The sequence below is a fragment of the Anopheles coustani genome, chromosome 2, assembly GCF_943734705.1.
Source record: "Anopheles coustani chromosome 2, idAnoCousDA_361_x.2, whole genome shotgun sequence".
NCBI classification, from domain to species: domain Eukaryota; kingdom Metazoa; phylum Arthropoda; class Insecta; order Diptera; family Culicidae; genus Anopheles; species Anopheles coustani.
Window position 1 is genome coordinate 89,823,780 of NC_071289.1, and position 12,313 is coordinate 89,836,092.

The window sequence follows — 12,313 nt, forward strand, 5'->3', positions numbered from 1 at the left end:
TATGCTTGGTAAAATATTTTCTAGAATTATCATATAGCTTCTAGAATTTATTTTAAAGTATATTACATTGTACTGCTCCTACGTACACGCTATTCGACAATGCATCAATGTGTAGAGTATTTTTAAATTATTTAATTCTACCATCTAAATCGATATCATTCCAATGTTTGAAGTATCTTAACTGCGGTGGAAATCGATATTCAAATATATAAAAAGTCCCTTTTTTGTTTATTCACGACGGCATCGCATTATTGTTTCTCTTCAGAGAATGGAAAACGAAAAAGGACCAAAAAATACTTACCGAAAATCCCTCCGATACCCTTCAGGAAAATCCGGCGAAAGAGTCACCAAGTTGAAAGTCAATTTGGGCAAGTTTAACTTCACTTCCGGGTTCCGCATCGCTGCTCGCTCGGTCGGCATCGCATACGGTGGTCGTTTCCGTCGCTGTTGTGTCGCCTAAGAGATCTTGGGCAAGCTCGCTGGTGTTCGTTTCGCGCCAGCTGAGTTTTGATTCGACACCGGGGCCCGGTTTTGGGGTGTCGTTTATTTTGCCCTAACGCAGCCCCTGCCATCCAGGAAAAACTGAGCGCGCAATCGTTTTCCTCAATCCATCAATTCCGGTATGTTTTCCGAGGGTTTCCGGGTCCCCTTTTTGTCCCATCCACAACCACAATTAAACGTTGCCGCCCGATGCCACAGTTGATTTGCTGTGGGGGAATAGAGGGGGTTGATCGATATTATACCCGCGGTTTGGGCGCGCCTTCGGTTTTATCCAACGACTCAGAACACACGCTCCTCTTTTGGGGCGGCGAACGGAGTTTGGTGGGACGTCGGGGTGGGCTTTGGTAAATGATTGGAAAAGAAACTCGTATCGACTGGAAGTCATAGGGTAAAGTTAGAGCACTTTCCCCATCTTCACCCCTCTAGTGAAGCTAATATATTTACCTTTATTGCTTGTGCCGCGGTAAGAGGTCGTGGAAAGGTGACGGAAATCATCGATTTTGGCGCTTGCTAGGTTAGCGGTTAGTTAATGTTCAACGAAGAGTTTCGATTTCGTTTTTTAGCGTTGAAATGTAACGTTTTATATCAAATAAACTTGAGATTCGCTGCTGGGGGGAACAGACGAAGTGGTAGAAAAAGGTATAGTTGAATAATTTCTTCTGATTGAAAAACAAAACCATCGTTCTAAAGCTCAGACTCATCAGTTCTGCTTAGTGCAACTAGCTGCCAAATTTAAGAAAGTGTAGAAATCATTGTTTGTGGTATACGTGTACAAGAAACAATGTTATTGCAAGTTATAAGAAACGAATTAAAAATAATTTTGCCATCGTAAACATTTTCTCTTTGATGACACTAAGATGGCAACTACACTTTGTAGTTTGAATTCGTCTATTCCAAAAATTCTCCTGAGAAATCAGAGCATGATGTCGAGTCTCTTTTTCTATATTTTTTACTCTATTGATCGTGTAAAATGAAATCCTTAGGGCCGTAGAACGGAGGAAAACAATTTGACAAATTACTGCAAAATGCTTCAAAAATGTTAGCTATTAACATTTGAGTTGATTTAAGTGGGTTTTTTGAAGTTCATCAAAGGTTCGCGTAATATTAAACTGATGTTTGTCTTATGTTAAAATCAATTATGTGATTTGTATTTAATTAATCTTCAAATAGTGTTATCCTCTTGTTATATATTACTAAACAAATGATTTCTATTCAATGCCGTTTAAATTTATGTTTTCAATCGGCATTTTACAACCGCTTCTCCTTGTGTTTGTTGAGTTTTGATTTGAAGCACAAAATGACAAGAATTTTCGTTATTGTTGTTCGTAGGTGATGATCGTACAGACGGATAAATTCTCCCTCGTTAATTCAATTAGAAACTGGTGAAGATTGCGGAGTGAAGCATTTCATCCTTTGCAAACAGTGATTCGATCGGCTTTCAGTTAAATAGTTGAGCACACTTTGCATACCTGTTCATGCTCTCCATTGTTTGGTTTTCCTTCATTCTCATTTTGTTTGTGTAGAGAAAGTCCATCCAAATCCACCATGGAGCAAATCTGAAACAAAACACTTGCGATGGATAATTTGTTGGGACGGGGAAAACATTTCGAAACTCCGCCGAGGGTTCAACCAAACCACTGTGCGGTGCATGTAAATCATAATATATGCGTGTCGATATTAGCGCTCAAATGTTGGCGTAATCAAAAATTTATGAGAATTACCCACCAGAGTCCTGTGCGTCTTTCCGTGTGTACCGCGGGTTGTTGGGGTACCGAAGTCCGTGGTACGCTTAATGGCCGACGGCTAGATGGTGGTGTGGGAGAAGTGATATATTATGCGCTGCTCATATAGGCACGTGCACAGGTTTTTTTGTTATAATTTGTGCCTGCTCCAAAGCCAACTTCTCGCTCCACCAAAATAGTACGGCTTCTAGACGACTTATCCTTAATTGTGAAACAATTGGGGGAGTTTCAGCGTTGACTCGCATTTTCGAAAATTAATCCTTGATAAAAGAAGGATGGGCCTTTTGTGTGTAAAAAGGCTCTGGATGAACTTTCTAGTAGTATTTGTATTTATAACAACAAATTTCAAAACCTTATTTACAAGTTTTCCAAATTATTGCTTTAAAATATCGTGGAACCGTTTAATAGGTAAAGATCTAAAATCTATGGCTGTGGCCACGGTCAAAGCTCTAACGATCTTTCCTCACCCATGGCACATCGAACTGACATTGATGAATTAGTCTGGTCCAGTGCAAGCTTAAGGCTCCTTTCTAGGAATCTGAAAACGCTTGACTGGAGCTCCCTTTCGGGAGGATCAGGTCAGGATCAGAGTGCACGATGGTGGTGGTAGTGTTCAGTAAGGGTCCAGATAGGCTCCCTACGCATCCTGAATCCCGCCGGCGACGGCCTTGTAAAACTTACCTCCCCCCACCCCACTGCCACCATTTGTCCTAATGGTTCGAACTTGTAGGCATCGTTTGTGCAAAGCGCGCGCTATCAAGGTGTCAGGAAAATCCCACTAAATAAATTCACTCCCATTATTTATTTGATGAAAAATGAAAAGCCCGCTTCATCCTGACAAAGTTTTCACCTCGGATGGTCGGTGCCTTTACTTTTCTCCTTTAGATGGCCGAAGGGCGACTACGATGGGGCGGTAATCGCTTGCTCGCCTTCGCAGAGGAGTTGTGAGGGGCGGGAAATGGGGAAGGGAGCGCATTAACTTATGAGGATCATGTTTGACTTCATCATCAAGTGGTGGCCGGCTTCGGAGTATTTCTGCTGGTTCTCTATTATACCACATCCATCTCTAGTCCTTTCCGTCCGGCGTTAGGGTGTTGGTATGGTGGTGGTGGTGGTGGTTGTTGGTCAGCAGCTAGGGCTAATAGGAATGCGAGGAAAAGCAGAAAAAGGTACCACCAAGGACGGATACGATGGTGTGCATGTTTGTGTGTCTGTATGTTTGGCCGCAAGAGCAGTAAAAATGTCACTCAATTTATTTGAGAATTAAGAAAGTTGTGTTTTCTTTCATACCAAGGCGTGTTGATGCGGGACAGAGGTGTGAAGGGACGGGGTGGAGCTAAAGGAAAACTGAGCGGATGAAACCGTCCGTGTGTCAATAGGACCTTGGTGTGCGGTTGTAATGTTGGCCGGTCCGGTTTGGGACTAAGGTAGAGGCGCCTTTGAGTTGGTTTGTCGAAGCCGGTCCAGAACAAAGACTGTCGGAAAGTCAGCAGGCGAGCTGAAAGTTTATTCAAAGAGTCCACTCAAACACTCTCAGTCCGCCCATCAGGAAAATAGTGAACGGGTTCCGGTGACGGAAAATGGATCATAGCGAAACGCCATGTATTCACACCAAATCGAGAAAAAGGAACCAGCGCTTGAGGGTAGGACGATCACCAAAAGCAAGTCGTTCCCTTTAAAACCCTCTAGCACGTGTTGATGTGGGTGAAACCGGCATGTTTACATTGCCAAGAAAAGTTTGTCGCTTTTGTAACTTCATTTGATGAATCAAATAAAAAAGAAAATCTACACGCCGCACGAGAGAATAACCAAAGCGATCTTCTCCTGTGCCTTCCAGCTTTGATTTGTCAGTATTTAAAAAAGGACAAGTTTGTGGGCCCTACACATCAATTCAGTAAGGGTTTCGAATGGGTCAAATACCAATGTTGGCAACGTGACACATAAACTACATCTGAAAACAATACTGGCAGCAACAGTTCCACGCTGTACCACACTCCCCATAGTGAGCGAAAACAAAACTAGCACCCAATCTTTGGTCCCTTGTCGGAAAAAATGTCACAATATTTTCCTCACAACTTGTGCGGTGATTTATCGTAACATACCATCTCAAGCCAGAAGGATGGTATACTACAGCCAAACACATGCTGAGACTGAGATTTTGTTTTTGTTTTTCATATTGCTGGCAGGGTTTCATGCTTTTTGACCGATAAAATAAGCTCCATCGACATTTTCTCGTTTCTGGTTTCTTCGTTTGTTGGTTACCTTCTTTTGTTTTTATTTCTTCGATTGTTCGTTTAGCTTAGAATATGTTATGTGTTTGTGAAACAGATTGGGTGAGAAAGAGTTTGTCGAAAAGCTGTTGATCCTTGGAATTTAAACAGGTTTATCCATGTGAAAGTATCATATATTTGACATTTAGTATATTTTAAAAGAATAAAATTGATTTTCTTCCCATTTTTGACTAATCAGAGGCAATAACTATTAAATTGTTGAGCAAGTTCTCCTTCTTGCATCGTTGAGCCAGATTTTTTTCAAGCTCTTAGATATTCCCGACACACTTTGCCCTATTGAATACAGATTATTTCCGTCCGATAACCCTTTTTTTACATCCAACAACCCCGTTCTTAATCCTTTTTCTACAATTTGCGTTGAAGACTGATACAAATTGAAAAATCGTCCAACAACGTTATGCGCGTTGGAAATAGGTGGGACTAATAAACTCAGAATAATCGACGATAACTCCTCTAATCTTCACCTAGAAGTTGTGATGCAAAAGAAGAAAGACGAAAGAAAAAGAAAGCAAAAGAAGAAAGACGAAAGAGAAAAAATCCTCGTTGATCCGATCCCAGCTGGCGAGTGGAGTGGAGCTCGTTCACTTTACGTCATCCTTTTATTTCGAACTTTGGCCCGAGACGGGTCGGCTTTGGTCCGCTGGCTTTATCCGTCTCCAGATTTTCCACTGTCTGGAATTCACTCTCCTTCGTTCGCTCTCACTCTGGTAGGGTCGTGGATAATGGGTCGGTGAAAAGAAAGTTATCCATTCTTTCGAGAAAACGATTTTCTACCTTCCAGCATCTTCCATCAGTTACAAGGTGTTCGACCGTGTTCGCAATTGGTAAAAAGCTCGATTGATCGTTTGAAAATGGGTATATACAAATTTGTTCTTTTCTTGCTACCCGGAACGCTGCGAGCTCGTGTAATTGTTGTGTGTTTTATTTGTTTTCATTTTATTTGTATTTTATTTGATTTTTGACAATCATATTTTTGCTTAATTTTCAAAATGTGTCTGTTCGTAATGTTCATACGATTTTTTTACTGTGCTCATAATATTTACGGACACATTACAGAAAAGTTCTTCCTCTTTTACAATGCCAATATTTTTATGGAACTGAATTGAATATTTAACCCAACGTCAGAACTGTATTCAACCTTTAACCGCTTGCATACTTTTACTTCACCTCCTGTGTAAGTCCCAATCACACGAATTAATCAAATTGGTTGGCCTACAATTGATTCCCATTATCGAGCATACCGATGTTTCGATTGCTCCAAGGCAACACCTTTCCAAAAAATGCCAATAATGATGGCCAAAAAACAACCCGTCACTAATTGCGTGGTAATTTCCACTGGCATACCGTGGACGTTTGGGGGATAACGCTATTACTACGGCGGATAATGATTGGCATCACGACCACACCGTGTGTGTGTGTTTCGCATGGGTAAGGCATCCCACGTTGTGGTGATATGTGACACCTCGCCAAATGGAACGAAGCTTTTCCTTTCCCAATTTTTTTTTTTTTGTTGCATTCTCTTTTCCATTCCGCAGCTGATACGAATCGATTGTGTTTGCGATTGGTTCATGTGTCATTCGTAAAGTTATTTAAAAAAAGCCATTATCGGTGCATTTGTTACTCGTCCTGCCCTTGCACATGAGGATGCTGCTGGCAATGGAATAAATGTTGGAAAAGCAGCTGCATGTGTTTGCGAGTCGGTTTTCTACTTGCAGCTGCAGGCGCCGAGTGTAACATTTTATTTTCATTAGTGTGAAATATGATTAACGAGGTAACAATTGAAATTGAGTGTTTAAACCAAGTACCGTCCGATTGTGCCGTGTTGGGCTCAGTTTTTCTTTTCCGTGTTATTTACAGTGTACGAACGAGATCCATATTTGCACTGTGTCATTGGTTTTCCTCGTCCGTTCCATCACTCTCTCCCTCTTTGTATCAATCGCGCCATCGCTTTTGTGGGCGTTCTGAACGTGATTTTAAATGGAAACCAGATGAAGCCTTTCCTTTCTCGCTCTGTCGCGGCCTCGCGGTTTTCCTTGGGACATGAAACAATTGTTCAACCTTTCCTCATTATCCAGCCCGGTAGTAATTAATCAAATGAAAATTATTGACATAATTGATTAACATTGCCGATGCCTGCCGCAGACGGATGCAAGTAATTTGCATGCAAAAACCCAAGTGCTGCGCCGGGCGCAGCTGTGGTGCAGCTAACATTCTCTTCTTTGTGCGAATTTTCGGTCGGTTGAGGTAAAAACCGATACTGTTTAACATTCTTCCGTTTCATCATCAATCATTGCCGTCTCTTCTGGGTACGTATTGGACCTTTTGTAGTGCAAAAGTTTTTAAGGATTATAGACCCAAGTTTAACAGATTTACAATTTTATCATTTTGTTTTTACCAATCGATAATTCACACGTAAAATTAAACCACTTTTGAATGGGCCACAAAATCTCACCCCATTCCGCAAAGCGCACTTTGTGCTGATGGATTAAATAAACGGTTGTGGTAATATCGGTCTGCAGTTTTCGTAACTTCGCTTAAAACCACGAATAGCAAAAAATCCACCCCGTCGCCATTTGGGTCTCTTGAAAAGATCAAGAGACTGTGTCCCAACCCTCCAAAGGAGAGGCCTACGTTTGGTTGTTTACCTGCCCAGAATACTGAGTGAACGCATTCAGCCATCGGATTCTTGATGGATGGATGATGGGCTAAGCTTGAACTAAAACATGGCCTCGGATCGTGCCATAAGACTGCTGTGGAAGCATGTGGTGTGCTCGCCGAAAGTGAAATTCAAAGTTTTAGTCATTCCACGCAAAACATAAAGCGCTTCGAAGCCTTCCCGTACACCTCTGCAGAGGGACCTGGGAAGGGAAGGTTAGGTTACACTTTTTGTTGAGTGTTCTCGTTTTCTTCCATCTCACCAAGGTGCCTAGGTTCCGTCGCTTGGACGAACTGTAAATTTCCACTCCAATATTCTGCTCAGGATTTCATCACCTGCTCAGCTGTGCGTGAGGAAAACCCGAGAAACCGGAACCGCGCTACACGCCGACCCGAGATGTTGGACAGGGTGGAACTTTTCACAAACGCAAGACACGCACGACGACGCCACCCGAAGGTAAAAGCCCCGTGCCTGGTGGAAAGTTGAAAGCAAAATCCTTTGATAATTTTCTTGCCTACGGTGGGTTTTTCTTTCGGATTTTCCGGTCCGCAAACCGGAGCCAGAGGGGGATGCCCATGTGTACGGACGGGAAAGTTAAAACACTCTCCATTTCCTTACACTCACGTCTGGGCTTCCGCTTGAGATGAGGGAAATGGTTTCCCGGAGCACACATTCGAGATATGGAAGGTACTGTGTCTCCCTGCTCCACCGGCTTCTTCCACATTAAGCTGGACTTCGTGTGCCCTGCAGCTGGTTCGGCGTCTCACTTACATGGCCGAAGGAAAATTAGGAAGCGAACTCTCACTCACCTTGTGCGCCTTTCTTCCCCACTTGCCAGGTTTCCGGTTGAGCTTCCTGAACTTCTGCTAAAACCAACAAATTTTGGATTTCAATCTTCCCGAGCAAGGGCTTTCTTGGCTAAGGGGTTTTTTTCCCCTTTTCCCCAACCAGTTGTTTATGCATTCGAGGCACGTTCACCGTATATTGACTATTTCATCTCACGGCGAAGGTGTGTGTGCGGTGTGCCTTTCGTTTGCCTGCAGATTTTTTTTTTAAAAGGACGCACCACTGATGCCCCTCCGATACTTTATCGTTTCCGTTCGCTTCGGAAAATTGGAGCCAACTTTCAGCAACTCCCCTTACCTCGCTCTCCATCCCTCCCCTGCGGGGATGAAGGATGACTATTTGGTGTGCTTTGTGCTTGCGAACCCGTGTCCGGGGAAAAAATAGAAAACACTCTGGAAAAACTATCCCCCAACAAATTTCTTAGCCTCGCGATATTACGATTCCGCGGAGCATAGGATGTTGTGCCAACAGCCGGAAGGAAGTAGTCGATAGAGCCTCCCTTCCGACAACCGGTCGGTATAGAGGGAAAGAAACTTATGTGTTGTGGGTTTTTTTTAAGTTCCACCCTGAATGTGTGCTCGCGAGCCAGGCTCATCCCCGGGAAAGCCCCGGTGTATGGCGGTTTCGCAAATTGGTTTGGATGCTACGGTGTATCGATTGTGGGGAGATCAAATGCCAACAAACAGACGTGCCGAACATGGCAAAGAAAATTGTTTTTCGATAATGGAAAAGAGGCGTTTGCGTGGCATCCGATGTTTGTAAACGTTATGTGTTCACATGATCTGTTGACTGATCAAGTATGCTGGCAAGCATACCGTTGTTGGAAGAAATTCTAACGTTCCTCCTTCACTCGGGAGCTGTAAATCCTTACGGTAATATTGGACTAAACCAAATAGTTTTTGATGAACTTTGCTCTCAACTTACTTGGGATCTCTCTTCAGAGATGGATACGTTGCTAATGTGTGAACAACGCTTGACACATAACCAATGTCATCCTCTTCACTGCAAATTTATATTTCTACAGCTACGAGCTACATTCCAGTATGATATCCGTAAAACTTCCCTGTGACCGCTCTCCAAAAGAACCACTTATCGTTGGTTGCTTACCACTCGTGTTTTTTACTCAGTTTAATGTCCTATACTTAAGTATACAGTTTAGAAAACATCTCCACTAACCCACAAAGTTGTCAGGCAATAAAGCTACACTTTCCTGGGTAACGATGAAACAATGATAGAAAAGCGGCGGTTAAGGAGCGCACAATCCTCCTGATGACTGTTGAGTTCGCTGTAGTTTGGTCATTGTCGCCCGCGGGTGAAAGGATGCGTTGGCGGTGCGCTCCCTTTAATAAATTGTCTTCATTTATCAGCGGTCTGATGTCGTCGAATGAACTGGCGTTGGTGTCAGTTGGTGGAAGCGTTGAACTTCTTTCGCCCGGGATGGAATGAAGCTAACCATAATGGTGAAAAGGAGAATGGGCACGACGAGCGTCACCCAAGATAAAAGACCTCTAACTCAAATTACACTTTTTCTTCCGCTGCTTCTTTGCATCAAACCGGCTGGTTTTATTCGTACCAACTCAGTAGAAGTCCTTGAGGCTGAAAACCAAAGGAAAGTACTCGATCATTGCTTTACGGGATTGTAAGACGAGGATAAACGAATATTGTGTAATCAATTAGGAACCGCCTCGGAAAGCTTTGGAATGACAACAGAAAGGGAAAAGGAAACAACTGTTGTTCAGCACTTTAAATAGTGCGAAATACCGCTAAAACGATTTATAATGTCCAAATTAAGTTCATGGTAAATTTAACACTGAGTACCCGGGAAGTCTACGTTGACAGACTTGGAAGATCTGGCGCTTCGTTACTTTGTTCAGTAAGCAATTACAGGGTGGCTGTTTTGAAAGAAAGCCAAATTATCAACCAATTCATTTAAATAAATCTTAGTTTGTACCATTACTGTACCATACTTTAAAATATATGCTATATAGTTGTTGAAAGATTTTATCACGCCTAGTAAGGATTTTACTAGTGTTGTGCTTAATGAATCTTTGCGGATTCGAATCTTCGAAGATTAATGAATCTTTCGAAACTTTAATGAATCTTCATGAATCTTTCATGGATCTGTCATGAATCTCCCCGATTCTTTCATAGGCGTGGACAATGCGACCAAAAAAAGGGGATCCCTCAGCCCATTTTTGGCTGGTGACGTTTCGTCATTTGGTGTGTCTTTGGGATTCATGAATCTCTCGACGAAAGATTCATGAATGTCTCATAAGGGAGAGAGATTCATTCAGAATCTGAATCAGATTTAGACAACTCTAGATTTTACCACTCCTAGTGAAGTCTTATGCTGAGGAAATTTTTCAATTTTGTGCCTTCCACGGTTTACAGTTGATTCCCTTTCTTGATAACTTCAGCTGCACGTACTTTCAAGCACTTTATTTTTCATTGCTCCCCACACTCTCCCGCAGAAACTCTTGTAATAAAGTTGTATAGGTCGCATTGGTCCCTGTTCGTTCAGCTGTGTGGATCACGATCCATTTTTTCACTACGCACCCGTTCGGACTTCGGTCAAAAGGACCGTTGCGAAACGTATGCTCTTCATAAGAGTCTGTTCTCTGCTCTTGCTCGTGGAACAGATGTGTAAGAAAGGGTTTCGCTTCGTCGTCGTGGGTTCAGTATTGGGGTACTGCAGACCATAACCTCAATTTAATCACAGTCTAGACGAGGAGGTTGCTGGTTTGCTTCCTCCCGGGTGCTATGTATGTCATTCTTTATTTCATTTCCACCGTAGTCCACTGGAGTTGTCCTTTCCCACGTACCGGAAGTGGACGGCCGCCCCGTTCACTCACATCGAAGACGGCTATCCTGCGGCTAAGGAGAACGATTCCAGTGCAACCAGTGAGTGGGCCCGAGGTCGTCGGGTATGTTTTCCAGACACTCACAAACGTGTGGAGGTCGGTCGGTGCTAGGGAAAACGTCTATAGCCTGAACCCGGGCAACCCTCTCTCTCTCATTCTCTCTGGCCGTCGCAATCGAAATCCAATATAAGACAATTCCCAGAAGACGACTACCCAATCATAGTGCGGTGTCCTGCCTGTAGGTCGCTCTGCAACAGTCGATTCCGGAAAACGGTATCGATTCCATGTTTGCAATAAAGTGTCCCTCCGTGGTGTGGTGGTAACAAGTTGCACACGATTGCGTCCTTAAACAAAAGTCCCCCTGGTTCTTCACTGGGGGAAAACGTCCGACACTGGCCAGAGCCAAGCGCAAAGCCCTTCCGACCACCGGGGGTCGGTCCGAAAATTGGGTGGGAAGATGGTACCCGGGGACGGGTGCGTTATTAGTTCCACTGGGAGCTTCCGGGGATTGTTTTGCCGGGCGAGCAGAATGGGTTTGACCAGCTCACCGACCGAATTGCTGCTGCTGGTCGGTTGCTATCCGATGGGTTTATATTTTGGTCGAAAATGACGGCAATCGGGTGCTACTGCTCCCAAGTGGATATACACTCCGCCTTTGCAGGACCATTATTACCATCAATTTCGGTCACCGAAAGTACCCTGTTTGGGGTCATTATATGACGCCTAACCTATCGCCCTCAATGCTTTGATAGTTCTTTTATTTTTTCAGCATGTTCTCTCCCTATGTTGCATCAATATCGTAATGTGATTTCTTCATTCACCACCCGTTCTCTCTCCCCTTGCCGTTTTGTTCAATGCAACAAGCTACACCGCGGTCCGTTTCCGCATGAAATCATGCAACAGGACAACAGCATCCCGTTGTCTCCAGTCCTTTGGAGTGTTCCTTTTCAGTTGCGCAAAAATCATCTTCCAACCAACGAAAAACCGTCTTCCGATCGACCACTCACTCCACCTTTGGTTGTGCGTATGTGGTGGAATCGCTTTCCGTAATGGATTTCTTTATTGAATTTAATGCATACTAAATGAGCTGCCCCATTTCCCTCCTGCTAAAAGAAGGATGAGCAAAAGGACCAAGAACGGCCCACCAAAGCAAAGGGAAAAGTAAGTGATGTCGGGGCGAAAACCGAACAACCTTTACGATCCGATGCGTTCCTGATTGGTATATTTTTCGAGCGGCACGGTAGAAGTAATGGATAAATGGTGTCGTTTTCCACACCGTCCACCGTCGTGGTGTTGTTTTAGCCTATCCGTTGTCGACCTCCCCCCAAAAACAGACGTCAATAAGACGTTCGAACGCACCGATCAGCTCGTTTCACAAAGGCCCGATTGCATAAATAATTAATGATCGCCGGTTCG

The 12,313-nt window shown here is 43.5% G+C and overlaps 1 protein-coding gene across 1 annotated transcript in view; it reads left to right on the forward strand.

The window, feature by feature from the left end:
- Positions 1-12,313, forward strand: part of LOC131261838 (semaphorin-2A-like) — a 171,649-nt gene that overhangs the window by 55,001 nt on the left and 104,335 nt on the right. The gene's annotated exons all lie outside the window — the stretch shown is intronic.